Here is a 20559-nt window from a genome sequence, read left to right on the forward strand (position 1 = left end):
GGCACTGTAAGTGAGGAGAACAGAGTGTCACGCCACTGACCCGGGGGTCAGGGTCATCCTGCCGGCGTGCCCCATCCTAGTGGATCTTACCACGCTTTCGCTTGGGGGGGTCCCCGGAATTCCGCATCCTCTGGCGCTTCTGGGTTTCCTGGTTGTGCTGGACTGCGCATGCAGGGGAGACGTGTTTTATTCTCCGCGCGTGCGCAGCGCACAGGGCACTCGGGCTGAGGCGGACACGCGGTCTAAGCCTAGCTTTGGGTGCTCCAACACCTGGGAACGGCACGGCTCGCATTTCAAGCCCCCCAGGTGTTGGTTGCCCTTTATAAAGGCTCGGGACACTTAAGCAAACCACGTCTCAACGTGGTTAGTTTACAGATCGTGTCCTCGCCGGTCCTTGTGTTCTGCACTCCTTGGCTGATCCCTATTTTCCCCTCCTGTCCTGGTCTCCTCCTTGCTATCCTCTTTTGGACCTTGTGGTCACCTTGTTCCTTATTGCTGGGAACGGTTCCCCCCTGCTTCCTTGACTCCTAGTCCTGGGGTGGTTCCCCTCATTCCTATCCTTGGTGGGTTGGCCTTGTTCCTCTGGTTCCTGGGTCCCCTACCTTTTTGCCTGCCTCTTGTTCTGCCTTGGTACTCTGTCTCAGCTTGGACTCATCAGCATTTCAGTCTGCATCCTTTGCCTGAAGTCCTACCACCATCTGGGTCCAGTCTTCCTCGAAGGAACTTCTACTACATCAAGAATCGCTTCCCCTATCAGTGCTTGCATTGTCCTGACACCACGATAATCAATGGAAAGCGCACCCACGGTGTTGGGAGCGGGTTCACCACCAACCCGGTTCCCATTCAGGTGGGTGTCGGGCTGGTTTCCCAGGTCATTTAATCTTCACTGGACCTTCCGGCAGTCTGGCAGCATCTTCAAGACCATCGCCCAGAAAATAAGGTACTCAGCGCCCTCAAGACGCTTTCCTTAATAGATTGAGACGCCTGCCTTCAGACTCAGAGATGGAAGAGAACTAGGATCTTCGTAATGAGATTCAAGCCCTTCGTGCTGAGATGACAATGCTTCACCAGGAGAATGTAACAATACGCCAGATGGTGACAAAGAATGTTGGAGTCACTTCTCAGCCAGAAAGAACCATGGCTCACACAGCACTGATCAAGTTTGATGGTGACCCCAGACGTGTGGGCAAATTCTGTAATCATTGTCGGATTCATTTCCTCTATAGGTCAACTCATTTCAATAACGATAAGGCTAAGATTGGTTACATACTTTGTAATATATCCGGAAATGCTCTTGCTTGGGCAACACCCTTGGTTGTCACTAATAGTCCGAAACTCAATGATTTTGTGGCCTTTGAAAAGGCATTCCTGGAAGTTTCCAGTCTACCAATTAATGGACATCCAACAAGCCAATAGCGATATAATCACGTATATTGGTCATTTTCGCCAACTGGTAACTGATTCTCAATGGCCTGAGATCACTCAGAAGACCTTGTTCCTCAGATGATTAAGAGAGGAATACAAGGATGAGTTGCTGCACATTCCTGAGACTGAAAATCACCAGCGCCTTATCGAACAAGTGCTGCAGATTGACCAGAGATTGGCTGAGAGAAGATGAGAGAAACGTTGGTTTGAGAAGGCGTATCTCAGACCACCAAACATACCGACTGGTATGCCAGCACCTTCATATTCATCTCCAGAACCTATGCAATTGGGTGCTGTAAGAGGTCCTATCTGTCTGAGGAAGAGAAGAGGCGCAGGAGAAGTCTGCAACTGTGCCTATACTGTGGAGCTGCTGGTCATTTTTTGGGAAACTGTCCCTTACGCCCTCTTAAGCAGGGGGGAAACTAGTGGACCTGTCATTTACAGGAAAGGCTAGGACAGGTCCGTCCTTGCTACCAGTCTTTTCCAGTACCAGTCCTGTGCCTCAGCCTATGCAACCGGCCGGCTTGATGGTTTTGAAAATTAAGTTGAGTTGGCAAGATAAGATGGTGGAGATCCATGGTCTATTAGATTGTGGGGCTTCCGGAAATTACATTGATGAAGAATTTGCTGTCAACAACGGAATACCACTGTGCTCCAGAAGAAATGCTCTGCCGGTGGAAGTCATAGACGGAACGCCTCTATCTTCTGTTCCTATTTGTCTACATACTGTTGGTTTGCTTCTCCAGATAGAGGGTCATGGGGAATCAATAGCTCTCGATGTCATCAAGTCACCCTCATACCCGGTGGTTTTGGGGTTACCCTGGATCCTGCGACAGAATCCTACTATCATTTGGGAGACCCGAACTCTGACGTTTACTTCTGCCCTTTGTCTTCAGGAGTGTTGTGAGCCAGGCACTTCCCTGGACTCCACGACTTCAGCGCCTTTAAAATTTGGTAAAGGCTCTCCTGGCCTGTGATCTTTGTCTCAAATCCCACAAGTGTATGCCGACTTTCAGACCGTGTTTTCTGAACATGGAGACATACCTCTACCACCTCACAGAACGTTTTATTGTTCCATTGATTTAGTTCCTGGTGCTGTGATCCCCTATGGGAAAGTATATGCCTTAACCCAATCTGAAAGACAAGCACTTCAGGATTATTTGGCTGACTGTGTCGAGAAAGGATACATTGCGCCTTCCAAGTCTCCCGCGGGTTTCCCATTCTTTTTTGTGAAGAAAAAAGAAGGCACTTTACGGCCATGTATTGATTACCGTAAACTGAATGATATTACACTAAAGGACAGATACCCCTTGCCTTTGATTCGAAACATTATGGAATCACTTTGATCAGCCCAATTCTTCAGCAAGTTAGATCTCCGTGGGGCTGTAACGCTCACCTGACTCCCACAGAGGCGCTGGTCTAGTCTGGGTTGCTGTGGCCTCTTCGAGCCTGATGCGCAGAACTCGGAACACCAACTGAACAGGACCCTCAAATCTTGCTTGTCTGGCCCGTAGGAATATCCTTCTGCAGATGAGAAAGGGGATTAACAGTCTGCAGAATAGTGTGCTTGCTCCCCCCTTCTCCCCTTCGTTCTTCTCTAACTTCCTCCGAAATCCCCGGTTGAAGCTCACCTTATGGTTTGAAAGGATGAACTCTCCATCCTGCTTCTGGTGCAGGGGCGCGTGTTTGTCCAGTTACTTCACTGGTTTTCAGAATGGCGCTGGCAAAATCCACTTGACTTTTCCGAGCGGAACGCCCTAAGTATGAAGATTACAAAAGTTCAAGTGTTGAGCCTCCTTTTCTGTTGCCTTCCTAACCTGTGATCTGTCCTTCATTTCAGGTGCAGAATGAAGGCGATGCGTTGAGGGATTGAATTGCCGATGGTAAACTCAGGTGAGTTAGCCATGGGGGCGACCCCTCTTAATGTCTTTATATTCCACCAGTAATGTCTTTTGTCCTTTCCCTATAGGGGCTGGGGTGCGGTACCTGCCAACGAAGCAGCGCCGACCCGAAATGAGGAATGGTCCACCAACAGAAGACAGGTAAGTGTTATGGCGGAAAATTAGGCTTTCCTCATATGTTCCTTCTGCTCACCTTTTGTCTCATCTTCTCTCCCCTAGGCGCAGAGATGTGGCGACCGGAGCAGACAGTCGCGGTGGAGCCAGAAGAACTCCCGAGGACAGGTGAGTGAAGCGCGGCACTGCAGCGAGAAACGCGGTGCTTTTAAATGAAAGTCTTTTCTCAGGAACGCTGGCGTGAAGGTTCTGGATGCAGGTAAGAAGTTTGATAAAATTCTTGGTTTTCACCTTTCTCTTCTCTTCTTTCCTTACAGGTGTTCCAGGATCGAGGCGGGCGTGGCTGGAGACCAGATGCAGGCGCAGACACAGTGAGTGTTCAGCTGCTTGGATGCAGAACAATGCGAAGCTTGAGCTACTGTCTGGGCGTGGCTTAAATAGCCCCCAAAGTAGTTCCAGGTAAGTATCCTTCCCTGGCCACGCCCGAGTGGCAAAATAGTCCCAATGAAAAAATAGTCCCTTTCAGGTCTCAGGGAGGCCTGAATCTTGCAGCATGGTCTGCATCAGATAAGTGCACAAAACACCTTCCTTTATGAGCCTGGCGCCTATGGCGCCAGGACTGATGTCCAACATGAGCCTGGCGCCAACTGCGCCAGGACAGAGTCCAAAGAGCCCCTATAAGGGGCTGTTGGGCTTTTACCCGGGGTCTATTAAAGGTTGCAATGTAGGATAGGAGGTCCTGATTGCCCTGTCGCAGGGATAGGAGTTCGTCATCCAGAGCCTGCCCCTGAGAGTGTCGAGCAAATAACCTTTCCATGCTTGCTTGAAATCCTTGAAAATCACGGAGAATCGGGTCATCTTGAGTAACCAGTGGAACTGACCAATCGGCAGCACAGCCGCTGAGATATGACAATACAAAGGCTACCTTGGTCTGGTCATTAGGGAAGGCCCCAGGTCTGCATAGGAAGTGCAAACGACACTGATTCATGAATACGGCGAATCGTTTGGGGTCCCCAGCAAAGCGTTCGGGTGGGGCCAGCGGCATGTCTCCAAGTAGATTAATCTGCACAGGGTTACTGGGAACCACAGGAGCGGGGTTCCCCCCCGGAACCGGGTAGAGGAGTGTGTCCAGCTTGACCTTACAAAAACTGTCTAGCCAGATCATCAGTTCTTTCCTTTGATACAATCACTTCCCTCCTGAGAGCATTAGTCTCTTGACAAGCGGCGTGTACTTCGGCCCATAATTCCCCCAGTAGTTGGGCCAACTGATCAGTCTCAGAAGTTTCCATAGCGCCTGGGTGGGAATTTATAGGAAGGCTTTGCATTCTGTAACGCTCACCTGACTCCCACGGAGGCGCTGGTCTAGTCTGGGTTGCTGTGGCCTCTTTGAGCGTGATGCGCAGAACTCGGAACACCAACTGAACAGGACCCTCAAATCTTGCTTGTCTGGCCCGTAGGAATATCCTTCTGCAGCTGAGAAAGGGGATTAACAGTCTGCAGAATAGTGTGCTTGCTCCCCGCTTCCCTCCTTCGTTCTTCTCTAACTTCCTCCGAAATCCCCGGTTGAAGCTCACCTTATGGTTTAAAAGGATGAACTCTCCATCCTGCTTCTGGTGCAGGGGCGCGTGTTTGTCCAGTTACTTCACTGGTTTTCAGAATGGCGCTGGCAAAATCCACTTGACTTTTCCGAGCGGAACGCTGTAAGTATGAAGATTACAAAAGTTCAAGTGTTGAGCCTTCTTTTCTGTTGCCTTCCTAACCTGTGATCTGTCCTTTATTTCAGGTGCAGAATGAAGGCGATGCGTTTAGAGATTGAATTGCCGATGGTAAACTCAGGTGAGTTAGCGATGAGGGCGACCCCTCTCAATGTCTTTATATTCCTCCAGTAATGTCTTTTGTCCTTTCCCCATAGGGGCCGGGGTGCGGTACCTGCCAACGAAGCGGCGCCGACCCGAAATGAGGAATGGTCCACCAACAGAAGACCGGTAAGTGTTATGGCGGAAAATGAGGCTTTCCTCATATGTTCCTTCTGCTCACCTTTTGTCTCTTCTTCTCTCCCCTAGGCGCAGAGATGTGGCGACCGGAGCAGACAGTCGCGGTGGAGCCAGAAGAACTCCCGAGGACAGGTGAGTGAAGCGCGGCGCTGCAGCGAGCAACGCGGTGCTTTTAAATGGAAGTCTTTTCTCAGGAACGCTGGCGTGAAGGTTCCGGATGCAGGTAAGAAGTTTGATAAAATTCTTGGTTCTCACCTTTCTCTTCTCTTCTTTCCTTACAGGTGTTCCAGGATCGAGGCGGGCGTGGCTGGAGACCAGATGCAGGAGCAGACATGGTGAGCGTTCAGCTGCTTGGATGCAGAACAACGCGAAGCGTGAGCTACTATCTGGGCGTGGCTTAAATAGCCCCCAAAGTAGTTCCAGGTAAGTATCCTTCCCTGGCCACGCCCAAGTGGCAAAATAGTCCCAACGGCACCAGGACAGAGTCCAAAGAGCCCCTACAGGGGCCGCTGGGCTTTTACCCGGGGGCATGATGCCTGCTCCCGGGGGTGCTGGGCCTGGCCTGGTGCTCCGGGGGTAGGCATCATGACAGGGGCCTACCATTTGGTTCGGATTAAAGAAGGCGATGAGTGGAAGATGGCCTTTAAGACTCCATTCGGGCATTACGAATATAAAGTAATGCCATTCGGCTTATGTAATGACCCGGCCGCCTTCCAACGTTTCATGGACAACATCTTCGGTGACTTGATCGGTATTTTTGTGTGGGTCTATCTTGATGACATCCTTATCTTTTTCAACACGCAAGAAGAACATGTGTCACACGTTCGAGAGGTGCTTCAACGTCTGGCTCTGAATCAGCTATTCGCCAAAGCAGAGAAATTATCTTTTCATTGGAGAGACATGGAATTTTTGGGTTATGTGATCAGCAGTACTGGCATGCACATGGATTCCGATAAGTTTCAAGCTATTCAATATTGGAAACAAACCCATGATCTAAAATCCCTCCAGCGCTTCTTGGGATTTGCCAATTTTCCTTTTTTTTTTATTAAAAGGGTTTAGTTTGTTACAAACGTTTCATTTTTAGACCTCAGTGATACACGAAATTATAATATTTAACAATTCAATTGAGAAGAAAATAACGAAAAAAAAGGAATATAAAGACAATAAGAAGATCTCTTGTCACTTTCGGCGTCAATTAGGCGAATCTTCAGTATCTTCACGTGGCTTTCTGTTGAGCTCCAGGATGTAATCCTAAAATATGTTGTAAAAATTGAACTATCGTGTAAATTAGTTTGTTTTCATGCCCGTTCAATAATAATGACTGAGGCAATAATTACCAAGAAATTGGCAATAATTCCTATTTGCCAATTTCTAAAGGCGCTTCATTCCTCGATTTTCGCTGGTGACTACCCCATTGACTCGATTGACCAGCAACAAGATACCTTTCCACTGGGATTCACAGGCTTCCTCTGCTTTTGACTCCTTAAAATCAGCATTCAGTACTGCTCCCATTTTGCGTCATCCTAACGATGAAATGCCATACATTGTTGAAGCGGATGCTTCCAACTTCGCTGTCGGCGCCGTTCTCCTACAGAAAGATCCTGAATCCGCCGATGAACATCCTGTGGCCTATTTTTCCCGGAAACTTTCTTCCAGTGAACAGAATTACGCCGTCATTGAGAGAGAAATTCTGGCCATAAAGACTGCGTTTGAGGAATGGAGGCACCATTTGCTTGGGGACGTTTTCCGGTGGAAGTCCGTACCGACCATCGCAATCTACAATTCTTGAGATCCTTACAGTGTCGCACTGCTCGTCAAACCAGATGGGCTTTCTTCTTTTCTCATTACGAATTCTATATCACATACATTCCAAGTGCTTTGAACTTGAAAGCTGATGCCCTGTCTCGCTTCCTGGAGGAAGAAGACGAGAACACTCTTCAGAAGGAACCTCTGATTTCCCCCAAGCATTTTCTACTCACGCTTTCTTCCCATCTTCAAGCAATTTTACGTGAGACTATAACTGACCCGGGTCATCGGGACCTCCTGAAACGACCACAGATCACAGAAATTAATGGTCTACTATTCTTTCAGAACAGACTGCACATTCCCACGAGTACTCTTCAGGATAACATTCTCCACGGATTTCATGATTCATTTGTCGGAGGACATTGTGGCGTCAAACCTATCCAGGAACTTGTATCCAGACAGTTTTGGTGGCCAGGTTGGGCCAATGGTATAAAGCAATATGTGGAGAGTTGTCCAGTTTGTGCCCAGACAAAGGTACCAAGAAGAAAGCCTTTGGGATTGCTACGTCCCATTGAAACACCACCCTACCCATGGCACACCATCGCCACTAATTTCATTGTTGAACTCCCACCATCAGAGGGCTACACTTGCATAATGGTAGTAGTGGATTGTTTCACCAAGACTGCTCACTTCATTCCATTTCCTAAGATTCCTACCTCATCCCAAATGGCTTTGGCATTTTTGAATGACGTCTACCGGCTGCATGGATTACCTGAGAAGATCATCTCCGATCGTGGATCCCTGTTTCTCTCCTCTTTTTGGCATCAGTTGTGCAATCATCTTGGGATTCACAGGGCTTTGAGTTTGGGTTACCACCCGCATACCAATGGTCAGACTGAAAGAACAAATCAGACTTTGGAACATTACCTATGCCGCTTTGCTAATGCCACTCAGTCAAACTGGAAGAAGCATTTAGATCTGGCTGAGACTTCATATAACAAGGCTACTCATGCCACCACCGGAATGAGTCCCTTCTACTGTTCCGCCGGCCAACATCCTAAACTGGTTTCTTTCCATCCTGTGCAACCCAGTGCAGTCCCGTCTGCCGATCAGTTGGTCATCGGGATCCAGCGACAACATGAATTGGCATGCAGTACCTTGGCAGAGGCACAGGAGCATATGAAAAGGCAGGCAGACAAGGGCCAGACCCCTGAACCAGACTTCCAGGTGGGAGATTTGGTTTGGCTGTCTTCAAAGAACTTACCGGTGCGCAATCTGCCCACTAAACTGGCACCCTGTTTTTATGGGCTTTTCAGAGTTACCAAACGCCTGTCTTCAGTGGCTTTTGTTTGTGGTTGCCCCAATCCTGGTGGGTGCACCTGGTATTTCATGTCTCCCTCTTGAAGCCTTTTGTGGCAGATTCTTTTGGGCGCTCCTGTCCTCGTCCTGCTTCTGTTCAAGTACAGGGAGTTCCCGAGTTCAAAGATTTGTGATTCACACATACGGCAGGGTGTGCTTCAGTTCTTAGTGGATTGGAAGGGTTACCCTGCTTGCGATCGCACTGGGGAACCCTGCAGTAATGTACATGAACCCAGTCTTGTCCGTGACTTTTTTCTTCGCTGTCCTTGGAAACCTGGGGCTCCAGATCTTTCTGGGAGGGGGCATAGTGTCACACCACTCACCCGGGGGTCAGGGTCATCCTGCCGGCTTGTCCCATCCTGGTGGATCTTTCTGCGCTTTCCCTTGGAGGGGTCCCCGGAATTCCGTGTCCTCTGGCGCTTCCGGGTTTCCTGGTTGCTCTGGACTGCGCACCAGTCCAGAGCAACCAGTGCACAGGGCACTCGGGTTGAGGCAGACCCACGGTCCAAGCCTCGCTTTCGGTGCTCCAACAACTGGGAATGGCACGGTTTGCATTTCAAGCCTCCCAGGTGTTGGTTGCCCTTTATAAGGGCTCGGGACACTTAAACAAACCGTGTCTCAACACGGTTTGTTTACAGATTGTGTCCTCGCCGTTCCTTGTATTCTGCACTCCTTGCCTGATCCCTGTTTTCCCCTCCTGTCCTGGTCTCCTCCTTGCTATCCTGTTTTGGACCTTGTTGTTACCTTGTCCCTTGTTGCTGGGAAGGGTTCCCCCTGCTTCCTGGGCTCCTAGTCCTGTGGTGGTTCCCCTCATCCCCATCCCTGGTGGGTTGGCCTTGTTCCTCTGGTTCCTGGGTCCCCTGCCGTTTTGCCTCCCTCTTGGGATACTCTGTCTCAGCATTTCAGTCTGCATCCTTTGCCTGAAGTCCCACCCCCATCTGGGTCCAGTCTTCCTCAAAGGAACTTCTATTACATCAAGAATCGCTTCCCCTGTCAGTGCTTGCACTATCCTGATGCCATGATAATCAGGGGAAAGCGCACCCGTGGAGTTGGGAGCTGGGTCACCACCAACCTGGTTCCCGTTCGGGCGGGTGTCGGGCTGGTTTCCTGCATCATTTTATCTTCACTGGACCTTCCGGCAGTCTTGCAGCATCTTCAAGACCATCGCCCGGAAAAACAGGTACTCAGCGCCCTCGAGATGCTTTCCTTAATACAGAAGTAGGCAGCCTGCACCTTTACGCTGAAAAAGGCCAGTATGGGTTCAAGTGAACAATGTGGCTTCCAATAGACTAGGATTGTGAAGTGTGAATACAATGCCATTATTCCTCTCCACTCCTACCAGATACTCTAAGCATCCCGTTCACTTTTGTTTGGCGTGTGGGTTTTAGCCAACACAGGTTCGAATCCTGATCCCACTCTTAGAAACCACTTGTTGGTAATAAGCGTGTTATAAATGAACAATTATTAATATTATTATCATTATTATTATACTAAGTGACTGATTGTCCACTGTGATCATGATTACCCAAAAAAGTGTACTGACCAAACAAAGATAATATAAAAATATAGGGGATGCAGCATGCACTCTCCAGAGCCACTTACAAATATCCCCCTCAAATCAGCAATGCAATCAGCGTTCCTCATCCACCAAGCCCCATCCCTAGGTTCAACACTCTGGAAATTAATATCCTATACTCTGCAGTCTCTTTGGGACACATCCCACTTTGACCCAGTTTCCAAGTTGGTGTTCTGTCTAAATATACCTACACCCTTGGCCTCACACCCATTGGTCTCTCTGGCCCTGTAGTGTAGGTGTTTTCTTTTTCTCTGCCTGTCTTTTTCCAACTGGGCAAACCAGGTATTTCTGTGACTCCAACTAGCAACACTTTGATTCCTTTTCACAATCAAGCCCCCTGTAAAGACTCCTGAAAAGGGTGTGGTTATCTTTCCACCTTAAGTTCCTTTCTAAGAGCCCCAGGTCATTAAATTGTGTACCCTTTGCTGACAAAGGCAGGTATCCTAGACCATGGATCTGCAACCTTTGACTCTCCAGGTGTTTTGGATTGCAACTCACAGCCGTAGCTAGCAAATTGATCTTTGACGAATCACAGGAGTCATATTGCAAAACATGCAGAGAACCACCAGTTGCAAACCACTGTCCTAGCCCAATGGAGATGTATCTTCCGTATAATCCAGCACTGTCGCTCACCCAGTGGGTCATCCTGCCTGGTCCACTGGCCCTATGTTTCCTACAGGGCCACCTCCTTCTCATCAGTCTTTTAAACATGTGCTGCAGAACCTTGAACCAACCTTTCAATTGTACATGGCAACCTGGGCCTCAAAAACGAGTGCTCCACCAAGCCATCTCTCAGGCAACCCTATTTAGTCAGAGTCACTCTTTAGGAAAAAAAGCAACCTGCCCCCCACGCAAATAGCAAAATACAAATACTCTCAAACCTCAAAAAACATATTCTGACACATGAAAGCCGCTTTTACACACCTGCACATTTCTCTCACTCTGTGACGTCAAGACACACACTTACCTCAATCACCATCCATTTATCTAATTTTGGAGTACTATGCCAGTAGAAAAACACCAATCGCCTAATATCGTGGCATATTTGTGTCAACATATTTCAGCCTGAAAGTAGTGAAAAACTGTGTGACATACCCGTGCTGAAGGGACTAAAAGGCCGGCTGCATGAGGCTTGGCTGCTCAGGCAGTTGGACGGTGCATGGGAAATGGGAAATGAGGGTGAGGAATGAGGTCGGGCAAGCTCCCTGCGGGAAGCATGGTCATTCACCAGAGGAGAGGAAGGACATGGAGACCGGTTATTTAGAGAATAGAAAACATTGCAGGTTTCCACCAACCATCTGGTGTTCTGGAGGAACTTGGAGAATTTGACAGGATTCTGCCGGCGGTGTCACAGATATCCTATCATCCCTCCTCCAAGTTCCGAAAGCACAAAAACCTATTCAATTGTCACTCACGCTGAGGAGAAATATGTATCATTCCTCCTCTCCAGGTATGTAGAAGCTCTAGTAGGCAGAGTGCTGTATGTATCCCAGTGCTCCCATCCATGAACTCAGTGTGCACTTAAAATGAGTTTTCCCCCACCTAAACCCATCAGGAAGTGTTCCTCATATAATCACCATGCATTACCAGTAGTCACACGAGAACAGAGACACAGACAGGGGCCACTAACCTGGAAGAGTGAATACACCTCTGCTCCGCCACTGCGGGTCGGGTTGCCCCAAGTGGCCATCTTCTACAAGAAAGGCGCTCCCTACCTTGAAAACTGAAATGGAAGTCCCAAACCACACGTCAGTGGTGCCCTTCTTCACCTAGCTCTTGGATCCTCTGTGATGTGTGGTGTGCTTCTTCATCTGACCTTCAGGGTTGCTCCTGGGCCTGGGTACTAATACTTCCATATGAGTTGGGGTTTACCCCACCCTGATGTGCAGAAATCCACTACGTAATCAGCTGCACATATCTCAGGACAACATCCCAGAATTCCCTTAAAATCCAACTGATAGTACCCTACCGGAAACCACTGCCACTAAAAAGGTCAAATGTATTTTTACAATACTGGAAGAAGGTTGCAGCAGTCTGATAACCGGGAGTAAGCTATGCTGGTGTGCCGAAGAAGTGCTAAAGAAGTGCCAAATGCCCACACCTGGGTTTCCTAAGAGGGATAGTCTTGCCACCCGGACAGTTGCAAGTATTGTTTGATGCATGCCTCTGTGGTCGCCTAGTTGCATTTATATTTGGGGTTTGCATAGCACAAACCCAGATAAGATGCAGCAGGGAAACGCACTAAAAAAACAAGTTATTGTCACAATGAAAAACATAAAAGAAAAATGTCAGGTTTGGTTAGTAACACAACCCAAATCACTCCTGGCATGACCTCCACTTACCCCCAATCTTCACTTGCAAATTGGCTGTGTTTTGGGGAGTAGATATGAAATACGGGATACCTATAAAATCATGGGGAGAGCATGCAGATTCACAAAAAAAGTTGCAAGTCGTTTGCTCCTCCTTTCTCTGGCCACAATTTCCAAACTCGTTTACACCCCTTTCAGAACACTGTGTGAACTGAACTGTTTTCACTTTTGTCTGTTTAGTGTGCACATTCTCTGCCAGGGTCCTGCACTATCAGATTTAGCCCTACACCCAGGAGGAATGAGCTACCTGAAATCTCTGGCAGGTATGTTTCATTCCTTGTGAAGCACTACGTGCATACAGGTTATGTGTGGGTGCAGACCCAAACTGCTGTAGCTACAGTTCCTTGCAGGCAACTGAAAACATTGTGATTCTGATCCCTTGGCGCTCATTTTTCAAGATGCTGGAGCGCAAGTATGATGGTGTGAAGGTGCTACCCCTGTCTTAATCCTTTTATTTACACTCTAGGGAATTTCCATTGTTTTTTAAGCTAGTGGGGGGACATGGAACGGAAGTTATGATTCTGCCTCTATGTACCCCTCCATCTCCAAAACAACCGGATTTTATGCCAGCATGGTAATTTCATGCTGGCGTGAAACCAATGGATTCCCACAGGATCTACAATATGTTTACACCAGGGACATGCCAATTCCATAAGAATCCAATGTAAACGCTGTCTGCCTTTCGTAAATGACAGGCTGTGTTTAGTCAATTTGCATTGCATTTTTTGTGTTTGCATTGCTATAGGGCAAATGCAAAGGCTGACAGGTGCCTGTTTGCACACAAGTGCAAATGTAACGGGTCCCCTTTGACCAATTTACGTCGGCAGCAAACTGCCTTGTGTTTAATGGATTGGATCTCACGCAAGAGTCCGCACATTTGATTTTTTGAGGGGAAAACTGGTTAATTTTCAACTTCTGACAGAAGATTTAAGTATGTATTATTCATGTTTATTTGTTGCTAGATATGTTGCCATTCAGTTACTTCAGATTACAAGCAGTCAACCGTACCGCTTTGCATACAAGAGAGCGCAAGCAACCAACTGAGCCACATTGCATATAAGAGAACGCAATCAGTCAACCATGCTCCTATGCATACGGATGCTAGCAGTCAACCATACCGCTCTGCATACAAGAGAGCGCAAGCAGCCAACCGTACCACTCTGCATATAAGAGAATGCAAGCAGTCAACCATATCGCTCTGCATACAAGAGAGTGCAAGCAGCCAACCGTAGCACTCTGCATACAACAGAATGCAAGCAGTCAACCGTACCGCTTTGCATACAAGAGAGCGCAAGCAACCAACCCAATCACATTGCATATAACAGAACGCAATCAGTCAACCATGCCCCAATGCATGCGAACGCTAGCAGTCAACCAAACGGCTCTGCATACAAGAGAGCACAAGCAGCCAACCGTGCCACTCTGCATATAAGAGAATGCAAGCAGCCAACCGTAGCACTCTGCATACAACAGAATGCAAGTAGTCAACCGTACCGCTCAGCATAGAAGAGAGTGCAAGCAGCCAACCGTACCACACTGCATACAAGAGAACGCAAGCAGTCAACAATACCACTCTGCATACTAGAGAGCATAAACAGTCAACCATACCACTCTGCATACAAGAGAGCACAAGCAGTCAACTGTACCATTCTGCATAGAAGAGAACGCTTGCCGTCAACTGTACCACTCTGCATACAAGAGAGCGCAAACAGTAAACCATACCACTCTACATACAACAGAATGCAAGTAGTCAACTGTACCACTCTGCATACAAGAGAGTGCAAGCAGCCAATAGTACCATTCTGCATACAAGAGAATGCAAGCAGTCAACTGTACCACTCTGCATACAAGAGAACACAAGCAGTCAACCGTACCACTCTGCATACAAGTGGATCCTCCCGGGCTAAATTAATGATGTGAATGGGACCCCACCCTTTCCTCTGCAGGAAGGCTCTGTAATTGTGGGTGCTTATTAGGTGTTAGACTGTTTCAGATGGCTGTATCCTGTCCCTCAAAGGTCCTGACAGTCTGGTCTTCTTCTTCGAAATTCCTGTTTGAAAAGAAAAGTGGAGTGATTATTATCAAAGGCAACAGAAACATGCCGCCCAGTAGCGGTGCCGGACCAAGGAATGGAGGTTATCCCAATCTACATAGTTAACCAAAAAAACCTGATGCATTGAAACTTGGACAAAGAAGTGGTTGTGTGAAGGATAGCTAGTTTGACCACGATTGAAAGAGGAACAAAAGGATTTGAAAGGTCAAAATAGGAGGATAAAGGAATGGAAATGTCAGTGTTAGCGTTAGGGTTCAGCGAGGGAGGTGGGGGAGGGGGTAGAGTAGCGTTATAGGTGAAGGGAAAATCAAACACAGAGAAACAATAAGGGAAAGGAAGAACAAGCGGATCAAAGTGGAGCGATAGAAGCAGTGGTGTTAAAAAGAAAGGGAGAAGTAATTTGTGAACTATATAAATTGTGGAATCGTCATTGTCATTGCCAAGGTTTACGGAGCATGCCATAGATTGCATCACACATAGCTCAGCATTAGTCACATGACATCTTTACACTGCCTCTAAAGGCATCCCCACAAATTTGGGGCAGATGTTGAGAAGTGCACTGGCCCGAATTACAAGCACAATGCTTACGAATCGGAACACAATATCCATTTGCTGGTTTTGAATGACAAGAATAGACGCCTGTTAACCTCGGTTGCACTGTGCTTTGAAAAAATGCAATGGCATATCTATGTAAATTGTATCCCAAAAAATCCACTAATGGCTCAGAAAATTAACAGCTTGAAATAACAGGCACTCGATGGCCAGAACATTCTCTAATTATACACAGCGATGGTTTACACTCAGATTAAGCAATGGAAGGGCAGCAGGCATGGGTCACGTCCCATAGGCTTAGCACTGCAAGAATGTAATCTGCCGCCTTCTAGAAATCAGCACAGACATTACATATATATGCCGCTGCTATAAACCTATCAGCACGTGAAGGAAAGCTTTGAAGGCACACTAGCAGCTGGAGGATTGATGCCTGCAAATAATGATGTAGCGCACACAAGCTTTACTTACCAATCAGAGCCAGTGTTCCCTCTTGCTGGCTGGTGGATCTCAATTTTCTTGCCTGTCCCTTCGTAAGCATCAATCTCAGGATCGCATTTCCCAGGTTACTTCTGCGGCTTGTACCCCGGTCTCCAACCCACATTCAACTTACCTCTGCTCTTACACCGCAGCCATACTGCCATGTCTGCCATACAATGAGCTCCTCCTTGGAAATGGACGAGGGGACAGCCATTTACAATTCTGGTGATGGCCAGGCCTTAGAGGGCTGTGGGCTGTTACTAGGCATGTCCGCTGCCCCCCACCCCCGCTCGGGGCATGGAAGCCATTTGCATCCCCAGGGTTCATCAAGGATGCAAATGGCTTTCTCTTTTTTCCCTCTGGCGATATGCTGCCGTAAGTGATGCCAATCTCCGAAGAGAAAAAACAATGAATCCAAGATGACCACCGCCACAGGCAAAAGGGACTAAGTCCCTTTTCCATTTCTGTGGTGGCCAGAGCGGGAGGTGTGGTAGACCAGAGCATGAAGGTCCTGTAGGTCCTGTAGGTAAGGGGGAGGTTTGGGGGGAGGGGGTAGGAGGCAACAGGGAGAGGCCCGTCCACATTACAAAAAATAAATAAAAAGATGGCTTCCTGTGGCTGGAACAGTGGTCAGGGAATGTGTATTCTCGCCCGCTGTTGCAGCCACCTGATTGGCTGCGCATCCTTCCCCGGGTGCAAGGATTCCTCTATTTCATAGTAATAAGATAAAATAAAAGGTTCCAGTCTCGTGAGTGGTTGATAGTATTTTGGTTAAAATGTTAAATGTTATTTTGTATAAACTGTTCATATTATTATTTTTTTCATTCCACATATTAATAGAAATCTTGTGGGGAGGATCTTAGTTGCAGTGCGTGCACTAAACAAAGCAGCCAGGGAAGGGCCGTTGCCACAGCAACAAATTGGTGCTGTGAGTATTCAACCGTGGCCTTGCACATGCACTTCGCAGATGATCACATTGCATTCAAGAAACTGAGCTCAATATAAAAGTAGATTCCCGATGGAGAGATTATAACCCAGCTCATGTGGCTGTTCCCTTTTAAGACTTCCCTACAAGCGACCCCCTATTTCACAGAAATAGGGTTTGTTGCCAGGCCTGTCTCTATGAGAAAACATTGTGCACATCAATCCCGTGTGCTTTAAACGCAAGCCATTGCACTGGCAGAGATGTTGGCAACCAGCTGTCCAGGATGCCTCGTGTTTTCTGGGCCTAGTGCTTGATCCTCTACACTACTAATGCTGTACCTGGGATGCACGTGTTTATAAGGCTGAACACAGCCTGCGTATGGCATTTAGTGTCTATACGGGACAGTAGATAGTGTAGTGCATGGCTAAACCTCAGACGCCGGACACTGCTGTTTGCATCTAGTGACACAGACTGGAGAGCATGGAGAGGTTCTCCTACTTGACAGCATAGCGGCAAAGTGAAACAAAGAAATACATGTCTGCGAGGTGACTCCGTATTGTATTGTAGGAAAGAACACTCTGAATCGACCAATATTGCAAATGTCAGTGACCAGCACTTTACACTTTTGTAACCATGTGCAGTATATTTTGTTTACAATCAGAACTTCATTAGTACATCTACTCATCCTTAAGAATCAGGAGAGGGAATGGCAGTTCACTTTTCATCCCGCCGTAGCAGCTTCCCTTACGGAGCCCGACCTTCTGAAACCATGCTGGCCATTTTGGTTAAGTATTTGTATTCATTCCACGGGATGCGAGTGACCATTCTTTTTTTTAACCCCCCCCCTCATTACTGCTTTGGTATCCCAGGGTGCTAATAGCGTTGACCCCCCATTCCAAGGGCTGGAACGGGGGTAACGCAGGTGCCCTCGATATAGGCCCTTGCTTCGCTCGGGCTGATAACTTGGGCTGCCGGCTATTACCCCTGTTCCAGCACTTGGAACAGGGAGTTAACGTAAAAGTATGGCATTAATGGCAAATCAGGGGAGCCGAGCTGGCTATTAATGATCTTCAAGACATAGGTGATAGGTCAGACTTAAGCGAGAGCAAAAGCCCTCATTGGTCGGTCAAATCCCCTGCACAGCCATTAATTCCGTTACCACCCCGGTCAAAAATCTGGAGTACTAGTGCCTCTTTTTGCAGGAAAGTGTTTTTGTGGGATCTGCATGAAATGACAGAGTTGAAAAGTCTGACTACCAAAAGTCCACCCCCCCCCTATTTGTTTGCATATATAAATATGTGAGGGGAGACCCCCACATACGCTCCACCTCACGCATATACATTTTGTGTTAACTTTACCACCCCCCCCCTCAACATATACATATGCGAAAAAATGGAGGTCAGACTTTTGGTACTTGGTCCTTTTGACCTTGGTAATTTTGTCCTAACCCTTTTTGAGCATCCGATGCATTCTAACTTACGTTAAAAAACTGCAAAGAGATGACTGCCAGAAAAATAGAAAACAGGACTCATGGGTGAGTGCTTTTTCTATGTCCCTGATGACATGCAGCAGATGATGGTGGCATCGAGGGAATTGAAGGCAGGCAACATCAGGCACATGGTGGAATTGGGGCAGAGTGTTCAGGACTTTATGTGGGTTGTGGAGAAGACAGCAGGGGTAAGGAGCAAACACAAAAAGGTAGAACGCAGCAGAGGCGGCAGCTGGCATGGAACATGGGCTTGAAGCAGGATAAATGCTGCATTCCTGGCCAGCTGATTGACTGCCATTTCTCCAGCACTCCATGCACTGTGCTAATGTACAGTACACAAAGCACACAAAAGACACTTTCTATTAAGAATCTGCTATCCCAAGTCCCAATTCACCCAAGACTGGAGTACAGTGCCATTCAGAGATATAAACACGTTTATAGCACAATTAGGGCAGGGGCGGACTGGGAACCAAAGAGAGGCCCTGGAAATAATGTTCCAAGTGGCCCCATAATACACATTTACAACAAGCCCAGCCCTTTTTCTATGAGAAAATTTGGAAATAAAATAGGTTACCACACAACAGAGGCCCAGGGTGCAGAGGCCTACTGGGAAATCTCCAGAGTTCCCTATAGGCCAGTCCACCCCTGAATAAGGGGATGATTACCATGCAAGTGTAAAAAGGTGGATGCTTTGCAACCATTGCAAATAACCACTTCTGAGCACTGTACAATGTGTCTGAAGCCTTGCCTGACTTCTCAGGGTAATAACGTGCATCAGTTAGTTAACACAATTGAACACTAGGTTAGGACGCCAGTTTACGAACATCAGAACTAGCAAATGTTATGAAAAACAGAACAATTTTTGGGGGGTCTAAAATTAGAGCAGAATGATGGTAAATGTCACTCAGGGCTATGTCCCTATCAGTGTTAAAGGCAAAGCCGTCAATTCAAGATCAGTGTTGAGGACATTGTAGAAGAGACTTTTGGCCAAGCCTAAACATTAGGAAATGTGCCATGTGGGAGCTAGGGTTTCACTCTATAACTCCTAGTTCAGTCTGTGCCCCACACAATGGAATTGGGGATCCCAATTACCAAATACTTGTGCCATAAAGTCAGTAAAACCTCTCAGTATGTCTGTTAGGGTAGATTTCTCTTTTTGTGTGAAATCCCCACTCCCTGTGAGTCCCCCAGCACGTTTTGCTGGACACCTGGATGTTTTCCGTCTAACTCTCATTGGAGAGTGGGTGCCTTTTTCCACAAGCACCCCTCCTTTTACTCTGGTGAAAGAAACATGGTTGGCCCCTTTTTGGGATTTCTTTTCAGAGTTATGCTCTCCTCCGATTTTAGGCATCTAATTTAGTGAAGCAAAACACAGCACCCTCTATGCAGAAGATCCTAGTGTGTCTCCTTCACTGTTTATTTTCTTTCCCTGACTAACTCTCGTAGCTACCAGGGAGGGGGGATATTTTTCATCATATCTGTGTTTTCTCTTGAGAGATCAGCACACGCCGCTCTATGTGGAGTGCTGAGAGGATAAAGTGTATCCCTTTTTTGACTCCTCTTGTAACAATTAGTTACTGTGTGAAGCCCATCTGTTCAGGCTAGTGGCAGTGTACCTTTTACACAACCTTTTTTGTACTTTCTTATCGCAGGGTGCACTTGCAGTCCCGATACGGCACATAAGACACACCATATACAAAATGGTGGCCTTACGTTTTTAAGCCCTGAACAAGATGGCTTGTCCTTTTTGGACTCTGCCATACCGGTTAGATATGACAGTGAGCTAAATGCTTGCCACTGATATCTGTTCACAGCCTGCTGTGGCAGGTTCGAATCCCGGCAGGGTCAACTCAGCCTTTCATTCTTCAGAGGTGAATGAATCTAGCACTACCCTGTGGGATAATAATGTCTTCTGTTATTTCAGAGCTCTGAGACCCATAGGTGTGCAGCGACATATAAGAAATATATTATTATTATGTCATTGTGGGTGGGGGAAGGTCCCTTTGTCGCTTTGTCCTTGGCAGGCGTGGGAAGCCCGCAAAGATTGAAAAAGATGGAGATGGGCACAACTAATTGGTTAAATGTTGGATTGTGTATGTCTCTGATATTTCAATTAGCATCATTTCCAAGGAGCTGACTGGTTGAAGAGATCCAGAGGCACCTAGATCCAAGCAATTGCAGACCAGAAAAACTGTGAGGGTACCCCACAGCTAGCCAGTCGCTCTCAAACTTTACTCCCACAGAGTTACTAATCAATAATGATAAACAGTAAATCGAGTTGATATCCTCTCTGCATTGTTCTCAAAACCAAGTCTTGAAACTAGAAGTTACATTTTAAACACAAAATCTTGAGATCTCCTTAGTGCAAAAGGTAAAGATGTACAGGCCGATTCATGGAATTAATGTGCGCAGAAAATGGCAGCGCAAGTGTGAAAATCGCAGCGCAAGCATGAAAATCGCAGTGCAAGAGTGCCAAAGCCGCACACATCGATTCATGGAAGTCAGTGCGCGTGTAACTCCTGTGATGTGCATTAAAATCGTGGGTGGCGTGCGCTATGTGCACAGCAAATGCGCACATA

This window comes from Ambystoma mexicanum, chromosome 4p (genome assembly GCF_040938575.1).
Source record: "Ambystoma mexicanum isolate Mex_15411 chromosome 4p, UKY_AmexF1_1, whole genome shotgun sequence".
NCBI classification, from domain to species: domain Eukaryota; kingdom Metazoa; phylum Chordata; class Amphibia; order Caudata; family Ambystomatidae; genus Ambystoma; species Ambystoma mexicanum.